The sequence below is a fragment of the Dendrobates tinctorius genome, unplaced genomic scaffold (assembly GCF_039654945.1).
Source record: "Dendrobates tinctorius isolate UK_male_01 unplaced genomic scaffold, ASM3965494v1 ptg000011l, whole genome shotgun sequence".
Classification (NCBI taxonomy): domain Eukaryota; kingdom Metazoa; phylum Chordata; class Amphibia; order Anura; family Dendrobatidae; genus Dendrobates; species Dendrobates tinctorius.
In genome coordinates this window covers 35,401,429-35,415,357 of record NW_027361679.1, presented here as the reverse complement: position 1 = coordinate 35,415,357, position 13,929 = coordinate 35,401,429, and the positions used below count along the sequence as shown (strand labels likewise).

At 44.4% G+C, this 13,929-nt stretch overlaps 1 protein-coding gene across 6 annotated transcripts in view; it reads left to right on the top strand.

The window, feature by feature from the left end:
• Positions 1-13,929, top strand: part of ABCG2 (ATP binding cassette subfamily G member 2 (JR blood group)) — a 241,032-nt gene that overhangs the window by 25,814 nt on the left and 201,289 nt on the right. For 3 of the 6 annotated variants that reach the window (XM_073590845.1, XM_073590871.1, XM_073590836.1), the window contains exon 3: positions 6,672-6,745. The exons of the other annotated variants lie outside the window; for them this stretch is intronic. The gene's annotated coding sequence lies outside the window, so the exon portion shown is untranslated. The remainder of the gene's footprint in view (positions 1-6,671; positions 6,746-13,929) is intronic. 6 annotated transcript variants of the gene reach the window in all.

Sequence of the window (13,929 nt, the reverse complement as noted above, 5' to 3'; positions counted from 1 at the left end):
AACTCTTTATGCATCAAATGGCCAAGTTCTCCCAAAAATATGACATAGTTGTCATGGGAGATTTCAACTATCCAGACATGTGTTGGGAATCTCTCTCAGGCAAAACTAACAGGTCAAGGAAATTCTTATCCTCTCTTGCTGACAACTTTATCTTCCAAAAGGTATGGGAGAAAACAAGGGGAACTGCTACCTTGGATCTAATCCTTATAAACAGGGAGGAAATGGTTGAGGAGGTAAAAGTGGCTGGGACCCTAGGAGGTAGCGACCATGCTATTTTAGAATTTTGGATAACTAGAGGAGGAAGACCTGTGAAGACTCAGAGGTCTAGGTTAGATTTCAGAAAGGCAGATTTTAAGGGATTCAGAAAGAGAATTGGAGGTATCCAATGGCTGGATATCCTTAAAGACAAAAATGTCCAGGAAGGATGGGAAATCTTGAAAAATGAAATTCTCAAAGCACAATTGTTAACAATTCCGAAAAGAGGGAAGAATAGGAAGCATTTAAGGAAGCCAGGATGGATGAACACAGAACTTAAGCACATGCTAAAAAGGAAGAAAAAAATGTTTATAAAATGGAAAGAGGGAGGCATATCTAAAGAAGAATATAATGCTGTCTGTAGAACCTGCAGGGCACAAATCAGATTATTAAAGCTGACAATGAATTGAGGCTTGCAAGAGATGTCAAAAGCAATAATAAAGGATTTTGGGGATATGTCAAAAGTAAAAGAAAAGTCAAAGATGCTATAGGATTTTTACAGGATGAAAATGATGAAATGGTAAGACAGGATGTTGAGAAGGCCGAACTTTTAAATTCCTATTTTGCATCTGTTTTCTCTCAGAAAGGAAATGTGACATCAACTGTTCTTCACTGTCCTATTAAGGGTATAGAAGAATCCAGGATATCTATAAACAGAAAGATAGTGAGGAAACACTTAGCTAACCTAAATGAATTCAAGTCTCCAGGTCCAGATGAATTACACCCCAGAGTACTGAAGGAGATAGCAGAAGAAATTTTTGAACCCCTCTCCATAATATTTGAAAATTCTTGGAGAACAGGAGAAGTCCCAGAAGACTGGAGAAGAGCAAATGTTGTTCCTATCTTCAAAAAGGGGAAGAAGGTGGACCCAGGCAACTATAGGCCGGTGAGTCTGACTTCTATACCAGGAAAGATCTTTGAACAAATTATTAAACAACATGTATGTCAGTACCTGGATAAGAATGAAGTGATTAAACAGAGTCAGCATGGGTTTGTAACTAATAAGTAATGTCAGACTAACTTAATTTCCTTCTATGACGGAATCACTGATTGGGTGGATCAAGGAAATGCTGTAGATATAGTATATCTTGACTTCAGCAAAGCATTTGACAAAGTCTCTCATACAATCCTTATTGAAAAAATGACTAAGTATGGAATGGACAAGGCAACTGTTAGGTGGATTCATAACTGGCTTAGTGATCGGACCCAAAGAGTGGTCGTAAATGGCTGCACATCCAGTTGGAAGAATGTCTCAAGTGGGGTACCACAGGGCTCTGTCCTGGGCCCTGTATTGTTCAACATCTTTATCAACGATTTAGATGAAGGAATTGAGGGTAAACTGATTAAATTCGCTGATGACACAAAGCTAGGAGGGATAGCTAATACTAGAGAAGAGAGAGAGAGGATTCAAAAAGATATAAATAAACTGGAGAACTGGGCAGCAACTAACAGAATGGTTTTTAACAGGGACAAATGCAAAGTACTACATCTGGGCAATAAAAATGAAAAAAGCATATACAGAATGGGAGGAATAGGCCTAAGCAACAGCACATGTGAAAAAGACTTGGGTATACTAATAGATCACAAACTGAATATGAGTCAACAGTGTGATGCAGCAGCAAAAAAAGCAAATGCAATTCTAGGATGTATTAACAGAAGCATACAGTCTAGATCACGTGAAGTCATTATTTCCCTCTACTCCTCTTTGGTCAGACCTCATCTGGAATATTGTGTCCAGTTTTGGGCACCACATTTTAAAAAAGACATCAACAAACTGGAGCAAGTTCAGAAAAGAGCAACCAGAATGGTGACCGGTCTGCAAACCCTGTCTTATGAGGAAAGGTTGCAGGATTTGGGATTGTTTAGTTTGCAAAAGAGAAGACTGAGAGGAGACTTAATAGCTGTCTACAAATATCTCAAGGGCTGTCACATTGTAGAAGGATCATCTTTATTCTCATTTGCACAAGGAAAGACTAGAAGCAATGGGATGAAACTGAATGGGAGGAGACACAGATTAGATATTAGAAAAAACTTTTTGACAGTTAGAGTGATCAATGAGTGGAACAAGCTGCCACGAGAAGTGGTGAGTTCTCCTTCAATGGATGTCTTCAAACAGAGGCTGGACAGACATCTGACTGGGATGATTTAGCGAATCCTGCTTTGAGCAGGGGGTTGGACCAGATGGCCCAGGAGGTCCCTTCCAACTCTACGATTCTATGATTCTATGATTCTATGGTGGTTGTAGTGTTATGGTTTGGGGCTGTTTTGCTGCTTCAGGACCTGGGAGAGTTGCTGTGGTAAATGGAACAATGAATTCTGCAGTCTACCAAAAATTCATGAAGGAGAATTCCAGCCATCTGTTCGTGACCTCAAGCTAATGCGCACTTGCATTGTGCAGCAGAACAATGATCCAAAACACACCAACAAGTCCACCTCTAAATGGCTTAAGAAAAACAAAATAAAAACGTTGGGGTAGCCTAGTCAAAGTCCTGACCTTAATCAGACTGAGATGCTGTGACCTTAAAAAGGTTGCTAATGCTTGGAAACCCTCCAATGTGGTTGAATTGCAACAATTCTTCTAAGATGAGCAGGCCAAAATTCCTCCAGAGTATTATAAAAGTCTCATTACCAGTTATCACAAATGCTTGATTGCAGTTGTTGCTGCTAAGGGTGGCCCAACCAGTTATTAGGTTTAGGGAGCAATCACTATTTCATACAGGGCCCTGTAAGTTTGGATTTGTTTTTCCCTTAAAGGGAATCTGTCACCCGTATTTAGTGATCTCATGTAAAGATATCACTAAATTGTGGGTCCCATAAGGATTCTATTAGGGCTTTTGACTCCTCCCGACCCCGCACCTTTGAGGGGTCTATGCCTCGGAAGTGTGTCCGGCATGTGAAGACTTCCGGGGCATAGACCGCGCTGGAAAAAAACGGCGCTTGTGCAGTAATGATTTTATGCTTCGTCCACAGCTGGGCAAAGCATACTGCGCAGGCGCCAGGGGCCTTTACATTGCACAAGCGCGGAAACCAACGGCGTCTGTGGTATTCACAGACGAGGATTACGTGAAGCAAGCCGTGGAGGTAGGGGGGGAGGAGACCACTAAGCCACGCCCATCGGACCTTCATCCAGCATTCACAGATAAAGGGGAAGAATGCTAGTAAGACCAACTCGCATTGTTTGATTTATGTAATCTATTTATATAGTTTTTACTCCAATATTTTCCAAGTCAGCAAACTGGATGGCTTGGACAATGTGTAATCAGCATATCAGCAAACATCACTAGTCATCCAGGATAAGAGCATAATGTGTCACAATAAATTGTCAACAATACAGGTGTACACAAGCAAAAGTTAACATATAGATAAGTCTATTCTTCTTGGCTTGTTGAAAATAGACGTCTGTTTAAGATACAATGCTGTGTCCTCACACAAGACATCACAGGAGAAACTCTAATTATTGGTTTTCGGCATATTAAAGGGAACCTGTCACCCCCTCAGGGCGTTTTTCAGTTAAAGAGCTGCATTCTGTGAAGGTGGCTCTTCTTTTTCTGACCCCTAGTAACGCTGAAATATCAACTTTTATAATTAGCTCCTCATACCTGTAATGTGTCCCTCAGGTATGATGTATCCCCCTGTAGCAGCCGCCTACCATCCGTCCATCATGCCAGTCCGGTGCCTCGGCGCCGCCCACCATCTGTCCATCATGATGCCCCGTGCGTTGCTGCCTCCTCTTGATTTGAATCCCGGCGCCTGCGCTGTGACAAGTGTTCTCGGGCATGTACAGTGCGCGCTGCCCAAGAACCAACATCAGGCTTGCGCATTGTGAAGGCCCCAGATCCCACCCCGCAGTGTGTTATGATGTATTCACACTATGGGGCTGGGGCCTCCGCAACACGCAGGCACAATAGCCTGATGTCGGTTCTCAGGCAGCGCGCACTGCGCATGCCCGAGAACACTTGTCACAGCGCAGGCGCTGGGATTCAAATCAAGAGGAGGCAGCGACGCATGGGACATCATGATGGACAGATGGTGGGCAGTGCCAAGGCATTGGACAGGCATGATGGATGGCTGGTAGGCGGCTGCTACAGGGGGACACATCATACCTGTGGGACACATTACAGGTTTGAAGAGCTAATTATAAAAGTCTATATTTAAGCGTTACTAGAGGTCAGAAAAAGAAGAGCCACCTTCACAGAATGCAGCCCTAGTGCTGCTGAAGGTGGCTCTTTAACTGAAAAACGCCCCCCTGGGGGGGTGACAGGTTCCCTTTAAATGCTCTGATTTGCTTTCTGAGCAGTGTTCTCGATGCTACTTGTACTGTTTTATGAGTGTGTTACGTGTTCTATCCATGAAAAACACTTAGGCCACACTCATACGTTCAGTATTTGGTCAGTATTTTACCTCCGTATTTGTAACCCAAAATCAGGAGTGGAACAATCAGAGGAAAAGTAAAATAGAAACACGTCACCACTTCTGTATTTATCACCCACTCCTGGTTTTGATTTACAAATACTGATGTAAAATAACAAATGATATTGTGGTACCGAGTTAGCCAGAAAACTCAATGTAAAAAGTTTTATGCCCATCGATGACAAAAGTATTCTCGAAATACTGAGGTAAAATACTGACCAAATACTGAACACATGAATGTGGCCTTATAGAACAAGTAAGTGAAAAATGGATGTCTGAATGAGGCCTGACATACAGTGATCTTAGCTTATTGGTCACACCCATTCTATTAGAATAGGCAGTCTGTCCAGCAATATGTAAGTACACCCCTTGTAGGGAAGGTGACCTGACGGACGGACGGACTAGTCAGAGTGAAGAAAGATAGGTTTGCACAGTGTAGGTAGGAGACAGTGATTACAGTGGGGAAACAACTAGAAAAGTGTAGTGGACGTGCAGTACCTTGGGATGACCATTAGATGGCAGGGTGGAGTGTGAGCAAAGGACTTTACAGCAGCTTAGGGCTTTAGAAACCGTTGGTCATGGGGGGCGTGGTGACAGTTAGTGACAGTTTCAAGGAACCGGGGAAGTTATAAATTCTGAGGGAGGGTTCCAGAAGATTCCAGTCCCCAGGGGGAGCTCAAGTGACAGGAGGACTACGACAGTCTGTGCACTCTGAGGAGAATCCAGACCAGGGGGACTGAGGAGAGAGGACGTCAGGGGGGTGGTCCTGACAGGAAAGGACCGCAGTTGAGACGAGGTACTGGGTGTAAGACACCGTATGTGACACGACGACTGAGCAGTAGAAGCGCTGTTGGTTAATGGGCCTAAGGCGGCCACAGTGACGGAACTGTCAGGAGCGTCGACAGTAAAGGAGGGGACGGTGTGTGCAGACACGTCTCCAGTGTACGGTGTGAGAAGCGGCTCTGGAAACGGAGGGCCGCGAGGTGTGCCGTCAGTCGGACGGCAAGTGAAGAAATAAACTTGGACCTGTTGCACCCAGAATCTGCCTCCATCGTGTCTCTGTTGTCATCTCTGCGCGGTATAAAAGTAGGACCACCCCCCAGCTCGGCACCCCACCACCGACACTACACCCTCAAGGCCAAACAACCTATTTTTCCCAACCAACATTACATTGTTGAATGGTGCCAAGATGAAAAAATACCTGAGTGTAGTGCAGCGGGGTTGGGCAGTGACCACAGGAAAAGTTCCAAAAACAAAGTCTCTTTAATGTTCAGCGTACTCACAAAATAGAAAACAAAAGGGTATCCTCCGGATCGCAGCCGGGAAACAAGACAGTCTGTGTCTGAGACCAGTAGCCGTGGCGACTGCACCACCATGTACGCTAAGGTGTGCCAGGCCTTGTGGCTCCACTTGGCTCCATGTTGCTTCACACAGGCCGAAGTTTTGCAGAGCCTCCTGCTCTGCCAGGTTGCAAATCAAGACTGACACACCCAACCCTGTGATGCAGGGTTTCTACAAAGGAACCTGTGGCCATAGGCCACTTGGAAGACCTGGCCGGAAGCGTACCGCCCCACTACCATCCTGTAGTCTGCTCCAAAAATAAAAGCCCATGGCAGATTTTCTTAAATCTGCCTTGGGCAAATAGCTGGCCCAAGACCAACACTTACTTTTATTTTGCATTGTAAACACAGCAATGCCTCCCGCGGCCTCAATATGGTTCTGTGCACATCCTGGGGGACACATAGCGACCCTCACATGTAACACCGGTCACTACCTCACACTGAGGTAGATGATATTTTGACTAAAATACGCAAACACGCAACACGCGTCAAATTCAAACTTTAAAATTTCACAGACCTGCTTAAATGATATAGATTTGAAATAGTAACCTAAAAAGCAGTATATTCCTGGTGTTCCCATGTGCTCATCTGTCTACCATGCTGGAAACTCTACGGCAGATTACGTTGTAGCTCACTGCTGTTTCTTATTGATAATTTTCTCGGCAGAGCTTCTATCTAGAGATTACACACGTCCTATGTGGCCTGGCCTGGAGAGAAGCAGCAAGGAAAGTGCTCCTCTGGTGAGTGGAAAATGCTGGAATATTTCACATTCATTGCTATTACAGCAATGCGATTATCAAACAATAATTATATTCATTCCTTGCTACTTTTTCAAATAGGGTATGGCTACTTGCTGAGCGATTTAAAAGAATTGTCTAAAATGCTTAATAAATGTAGTACAGGGCATGTGTTTTGGCTCAGAATTCTTGTACATTAAGCTTAGTAAATCTCCAGTCTAATTTATTTACTGATTGAATAGCCCTGTCTAATGAAATCAGAAGCATACTTATATACAGTATATGGAATCCCAAAAGTGTATGTAGGTGTGTGTACAGAGCTTGTATGGAGCCAAACTCATGAAAGTCTTCGTTTCTGCTGTTTAAGGCTGGAGTCACACACAATGTAGAAAAATACGGACCGTATTGTATGGCCGTAATACGCAAAAGTGATCCCTAAATAGTGCTTCATATATCATCTGTTGTCAGGGTGTGGCCGCGTATTTTTCTCATGTAAGCATCCGTATGTAATCTGTATGGCATCCGTATACCGTTTTTTTTTCTCGCAGGTTTGTGAAACGGACATATAATGGAGCCCAATGACAGGTTTTCAAATCCAAACGAAAGAATAGTTCTAGACATATAGAATACATATATATACTGTGTATATATAAAAATATATATACAGTGTGTATATATATATATATATATATATATATATACACATGTCATTGAGACACACACACACACATATATATATATATATTTATATTTCACAGAGTTCTTCATAGCAGAATAGCCGCTAATTCAATTGCCGACTTCTGTCAAATCATTCCCCAACCCGACATGAAATGACACATGGTTAAGGCTGGTTTCACATTAGCGCATTTTCAGCGCGCGCACGGCCGGGGGTAGCTCCGCCCCCGAGCCGGCTCTCTGCCCGGCGTGCCCGCCCCTTCCTTGTAGCGCCGCCTCCTAGCAGACAACGGCGCCTGCGATCGGCGCACCCTATCTTTAGCATAGGGTGCGCCGATCGTGCGCAGGCCGTGCGCTAGTTGCGCTTTGACCTGCGCTGCGCACTTTTGACGGTGCGCCGTGCGCGCCAAAATCGAACTTTTCGGATTTTGGCGCGCACGGCGCACCGTCAAAATTGCGCAGCGCAGGTCAAAGCGCAACTAGCGCACGACCTGCGCACGATCTGCGCACCCTATGCTAAAGATAGGGTGCGCCGATCGCAGGCGCCGCTGTCCGCTAGGAGGCGGCGCTACAGGCAAGGGGCGGGCACGCCGGGCAGAGAGCCGGATCGGGGGCGGAGCTACCCCCGGCCGTGCGCGCGCTGAAAATGCGCTAATGTGAAACCGGCCTTACATATAGTAAACCTTTTCATTTCATGTTTTTTTTATATGTCCCTGGCTAATAATTAGATGAGGGTTTGTGTGCAAAATCTGGGAGGTGTAGGTGTTAATTTAAGGGGTTAATTTGTTGTAAAAAAAATGCATGGGCTCCTGCAGTAATTTGTCAACCAGAGAGGTAAAGCAGGTGAGTGAGGGCAGATTTTAATAGCCATGAAAGGGACCATTCTTTTCGGCCCCCCCGGCTACAAATATCTGCCCCCAGATACCCCAGAAATGGCGCATCTATAAGATGTGCCAATTCTGGCACTTATCCTCTCTATTCCCATTGCCCTGTAGCGGTGGCGAATGGGTTAATATAACAAAGGGTTAATGTCACCATTCGATTGTAAGGTGACATTAAGCCGATTAATAATGGAGAGGTGTCAATAAGACACCAATCCATTATTAACCCTATACTAAGAAAGGGTTAAAAACCACACACAGACATTAATTAAAAAGCCTTTTAATGAAATAAATACACCAAGTTTTTGACAAATTTTTATTAGTCTGGTAATCCCAAAAAAACCCATGACCTGCAAAAAAAATAACATAAAAAATCACCAATATCCTTACCTCTCCGCTGTTCTGTCATGTCCCACGCTGTAATCCATCAGAAGAGGTTAAATAGTTTACAATGAGGACCGGTGCTAATGCGACCAGCCCCACTGTAATCTACTACAAAATGAATTGATTCAGCTCTGCGCAGCCTCAATGGCTGCCTGTAGATGATCTAATTACCGTGGGAAAGTTTCTGATTTTTTTTTTTTTCCCACGGTCATTAGTTCATTCACAGATCAGCCGGGGACTCCCGCTGACGTCACTGAGGCTGCGGGGAGTTCCTGGGTTTCTGTTAAACTTTTCCTCTGACTGTTCCTCACCTGGTTTTGGCTTACAAATACTGAGGTAAAATACTGACCAAATACTGAATGTGTGAGGCTGGGTTCACACGTTGCGTGTTTTCCCACGTTTTTCCCGCGGTTTCACTAAAAAATCTGCTAAAAAAAAACCTAAAAGAAGCTTCCCATTCATTTTAATGCATTTTGCACTTTTTGTGCATATTGATGCATTTTTTTACGGCAAAAAAACCGCTTCGCGGTAAAAAACGTAGCGTGCTCATTAATTTCGTGGTAAATTCGCAGCAAAAATGCACGGAAAAAAACGTGCATTTTCTGGGAAGGAGTCCGGTTTTCATGCAGAAATTTTCTGCATACATGTGCACATAGCCTTAATGTTATCTTAATTTTTAACTCTCTGCAAGTCTCACTGTAGAGCATTTCAGCTGTAGTGTGGTATGTAGCGGTCACCTGATGTTTTGCAGCATCAGCAGGAATTAGTTCCTGTTTTGCTGTAAACTCGCTGCCTGCAAGACCCATGGAATCAACGAGAAAAAAAGTGGACCCTTTCGTTAGAGGTCTCTGAAAATGGCGCCAATAAAATATTAAAAAAACGTTTTGTATCACTGTAATCATACTGACATGGAGACTCAAGTTGTCAGGTCATTTTTACTGCACAATTAACAGAGTAAAAATGAAAAAAAAAAAAAAAACTGATGGCAGAATTGTATTTTTTCCCTCCATTTCACATTTGGATTTTTTTTTGCCATTTTTTCTTATTCTAATATGCATGGTAAAGTGAATAGTAAAAACAAGGTCTCATATCCCTATGTTCCACTGTAGAAGAACCTGTCAGTGTCAGGCTTGTTATTGCTACACTGACAGACAACCTGTTCGGTTCTGCTTTAGACTCTCGTACACTGCAGACATGGGTGACTTTGGCAAACTATTTTATTTATAAAGAGAATCTGTCAGGTTCGATAATGCTTTTATTGTACCTGAACCCCATTGACTTCAATGGGAGGCAAAATCAAATGCATATGTGGTGCCCCTGATGGTTCAGTCGCCACAGAGGTACTGCACCTCACCCAGAGGTGTGGTACCCCACTCTCAGGTAAGGAGGGAGCACCTCACAGGACTCTAACATCTGCACCCAACAGACACCCTATAGCAGCAGGGCATCTGGATATACCCTACAGAAGGAGGATCTCAGCCCTGCATGGGTAGTAAAGGGTGTTGGGAGGTGGGTGGAGCTAGTGGGATGAGAGCGGGAGAAGAGAGTTTAGTCAGGAGGGGATGAAGTGGAAAGACGTGTGTGAAGCAGCTCCCTGTCAGGAGGAGCTGCAGGGAAGGAAAAAGACAAAAGGAAGCTCCTTGAAGAGGGAAGGGATCCTAGAGGCATGGTGCAGTGACCATACTGCCCATGGGGCTCGTTCCACGCCGGTTAACGTCGGGTGGAGGGATCAGGTCGCAGTATAGGGTCTGGCCCTAAAACTAGTGGAGTGAACAACGGACTCAGCTAGATGAACCAGAGGCTACGAGCATTGCAAGTGCTGCAGCCAAATCCACAACCATTTTCTGAAAAGGCAGACACATAGGATCTAGGGACCTAGAGGTTATTCCCGACAAGATCTGAGTCTGCTGGCTTGGGACACTGCATGTGAAGGTGCTGGACAGGAGGGAGGAAATCAGCACAGGGAGATGGCCAGGAAAGGCATACACTGAAGGGAGTCCTGGGGAAGGTGAATCCTGATCTACCTGGGAGTTTTCTGAGCCTCTCACCTGGAGGATGCAGCGCCAAGTGGGCACTTGAGCCCATAAGAACTGTGAGTAAACATTTGGAACTGCATCCAGCTGTGTCCTCTAATTCTTCCTGCATCACCTACCCAACTCTGCTACATCTACCACCACCAAACACAACATCTTTGCTATCACCACTGCCCTGGGACAAAACTCTGCCTGTGGAGAACTGTACCAACTCTGCTGCATCACCATTTCTCATCAATTCTTATTTTTCATGGACACTCAGGGCTATGGACCGGGTCACTGCTGCTGTGACACATCCCTTTAAGACACCAGCCCAGTACCGAGTAACCCACTGCCCTAGGGGATTTCCACATAGACAATACCTTCAGGGGGGACAAAGAAGCTGCCAAAACAGCTACAATTAGGGGAAGATACCAGGAAAAGTGGCATCAATTAATCCATCAATTGTGCTATAAATAATTTAAGATAAAATTGATGTGGGTTTCCCTGTATTTTTCATAACCAGCCAAGCAAAACTGACAACTGCATGCTGCAACCCTCAACTGTCAGCATTAGCAAGGTTGGTTATGAAGAATAGAGGAGTCCTCACGTTGGTTTTTAAATTATTTAAATAAATAATTTTAAAAAATGGCATGGTGTCCCCCCCCCCCCCCGTTTTTGACAACCAGCCAAGCTAAAGCGAAAAAAGCTGGAGGCAGGTATTCTCAGGTTGGTAAGGGGCCATGGATATTGCCCCCATCCTAAAAATAGCAGCCTGCAGCCGCCCCTGAAAAGACTTATCTATTAGATGCACCAATTCTGGCACTTTGCTTGGATCTTCCCACTTGTCCTATGGCGGTGGCAAGTGGGGTTCATATTACCTTTGTCAAGTGAAATTAAGCCCATGGCTTAGTAAACTAGAGGCGTCTGTAAGACACCTACCCATTGCTAATGTAGATAACAGGCTTCATTGTTGCATGATGCGACTATACAGCCTCCCATCCAGTAGAGACACGAAGCAGCATATGCTACCGCTGCTCAGTATCTCATGGTGAACTCCTATGACCTGACTGACATCACTGAGAGCCTGAGAAAGTTCTCATGCTAGCGATGCCATTCAGAAAGGTCTTGGGAGTCCACAGCCTACGAACTCAGTTGAACTCACTGATGTCATCACGGGTGTTGTGGGAAAAGTTGCAACAACGCTTGTGTGCTGTAAAAAATGCACCGAAAATGCAAGTATCAGGTTTTGCTGCATTTTTTGTGACAAAACCTGATTCTATAGGATAGGATTTTTTTTTCAACAGTAAACTTTATCAGCATTCTCAAGAGACAAATCTAGCATTCCAAAACAACAGCAAAAAATGCACAAAAACGCAAGAAGAACCAAGAAAGGGTAAGTTCCCACTAGGCGTTCTTTTCAACGTTGTTTTTTCTGCAGCAAAACCTGATTTCTTGGCTGGAATGAAGCTGTGGAACAAAACTTTCTTGGTTTTTCTTGCGTTTTTTGCTGCGGTTTTAGCATGCTAGATTGGTCTCTTGTGCAGGCTGATAGTTTAGAGCAAAAAAAAATCTCATTCTATTTAATCACGTTTTGGCACAAAAAACGCAGCAAAACCTAATACCTGCGTTTTCCATGTGTTTTTTCAGTGTTTTTCCATCACTCATTTATTTCAGTGGGTGAAAAACGTTGAAAAATACGCTGAAAGTGACATGCTCCATTGTGCAAAAAACCATGCAAAGCACAAAATCCAGATGACCAAAAAAAAAACAAGCTGTGTGCATGAGATTTCTGAAATCTCATAGACTTTGCTGGTACTGCAAAACACACCTGAAAATTTGCATAAAAAAAATGCAGCAAAAAAACCTCTGCAAAACGCCTAGTGTGAACTTAGGGTACTGTCACATTTAGCGATGCACCAGCGATCCCGACAACGATACGACCCGGTCAGGATCGCTGATGCATCGCTAAATGGTCGCTAGTGAGATGCCAAACAGGCAGATCTCACCAGCTATGCAGCAGAGGTCGGCGGTCGTTACTTACCTGTCAGACGCGGCGATCCTGACATCCTCCCGCCCGCGTCCATGCGTCGCTGTCGGCCAGCAGGAAGCCCAGCAGGAAGCGGCCAACGAGAAACGGCCCAGGACGTTCTCGAGCGATCAGCGATAGCCAGCAGGGGAGCCGGTCGGAGGTATCATCCATAGCAATATCGCTGCTGCGTCACAAAATCGGTGACGCTTAAGGCCTGTTTCACACTTCCGTTTTTGTGTCCGCCAAACGGATCCGTTTCCGTTTTTTTGACGGAAACTGATGCAGACGGATCCGTTTTTTTGACGGATCCGCGGTAACCACTAATGTAAGTCTATGGGACAAAAAAAACGGATCCTGCAAAAAAATGGCGGATCCGTTTTTTTACGGAAACCAACGGATTTTGACGGATTTGAAAAAACGGAAGTGTGAAACAGGCCTAAGCGAGATCGCTAGCGATCTCGCTTAGTGTGATGGGGCCTTTAGGCTAATTGTTCTGGCCAAGTCTGCATGACTGACAGTCAGCAGCTCTCGAGATAAAGTTAATTCTCTCCCAGGTGCCACACTTTAATTTCTGTGGCCAGGCACCTTCATAAGGCTATAAACAGTGGTGTAACTTGAACCTCATGGCCAACAATGTAAAATCAACAGGGTCTTTAACCCCTTAGTGACTGAACCACTTTTGACCTCAATTCTGACCACTGTCACTTTATGAGGCAATAGCTCTGGAACCCTTCAACAGACTCCACCGATTCTGAGAAAGTTTTTTGTGACATATTGTACTTCATGTTAGTTGTAAAATTTGACAAGCATTTTGAAAATTTTGCAATTTTTAATTTTTGTGCCCTTAACCCCTTACCTACGTGGTGAGCGCCGCTGATCGCGGCCGGGTGTCAGCTGATTATCACAGCTGACACCCGGCACAATGTGTCAGGGGCGGTCACGGACCGCCTCCGACACGTTAACCCCTTGCACACCGCGATAAAACTGTCCCATTACTTAACCTCTTTAGCGAACACCTTAAAAAATAAAAATAAAAAACGAAGCAAAAAATAATGATTTATTATCATACCGCCGAACAAAAAGTGCAATAAAGCGCGATCAAAAAGATGCATATAAATATCCATGGTACCGCTGAAAACGTCATCTTGTCCCGCAAAAAACGAGCCACTATACAGCATCAACAGCAAAAAAATAAAAAAGTTA